The sequence below is a fragment of the Lactuca virosa genome, chromosome 4 (genome assembly GCF_052849685.1).
Source record: "Lactuca virosa cultivar CGN04683 chromosome 4, Lactuca_virosa_CGN04683_v6, whole genome shotgun sequence".
NCBI lineage: Eukaryota > Viridiplantae > Streptophyta > Magnoliopsida > Asterales > Asteraceae > Lactuca > Lactuca virosa.
In genome coordinates, this window is record NC_136429.1 from 61189196 (window position 1) to 61189883 (window position 688).

At 41.9% G+C, this 688-nt stretch overlaps 1 non-coding gene across 1 annotated transcript; it reads right to left on the bottom strand.

Annotated features, from left to right (window-relative positions):
• Nucleotides 1–206: 206 nt before the first annotated feature.
• Nucleotides 207–313, bottom strand: LOC145110319 (small nucleolar RNA R71). Its single transcript, XR_013709701.1, has one exon. It is a non-coding gene; the product is annotated as a small nucleolar RNA R71 (small nucleolar RNA).
• Between the last annotated feature and the right edge of the window lie 375 nt (nucleotides 314–688).

The window sequence follows — 688 nt, forward strand, 5'->3', positions numbered from 1 at the left end:
AGCATATTGACAAGGTCAATGACACAGTCGACTACTTCAATGTCCCTAATGTGGCTTGCGACACTGTTTTGCTACGTATGCTACCAGTCACATTCAAGGGAGCCGTGAAAGATTGGCTGAAATCACTCCCTCCAGGATCCATCACTACTTGGACTAAAATAAAAGAAGAATTTATAGACCAATTTTGCCCTCCATCAAAGATATCCAAATTGAAGAAAGCCATTGCCAATTTTGAACAACAAGCTGGAGAGTCACTTTATAAAGCATGGGAAAGATACAAGGGTTTACTAAGAAATTTCCCACATCACGATCTAAACAGCCAACAAGAAGTCTCCATTTTCTATGATGGAGTAAATGTGACAACCAGGCAACTCCTTGACTCGCAAGGACCACTCACAAAGAAACCACCCCTAGTAATAAAGGCTCTAATTGAAGAATTCTCTAAGCACTCTAGATAATATCACAACCCAAGGAATGACTTAACTCGAGGGACGGTGAATTCTATTACGGATGACATGGCAGCATTGATGGCAAAATTGGAAAGCATGGATCGAAGGATGACTAAGATGGACCAATCCATCCATGCCATTAGAGTGGGATGTGAAAATTATAGAGGGCCCCACCTTACTAAAGATTGTGACCTTGATGAGAACGGGAACCGGAAAGTGCAAGTGTGCTATTCAAGTGG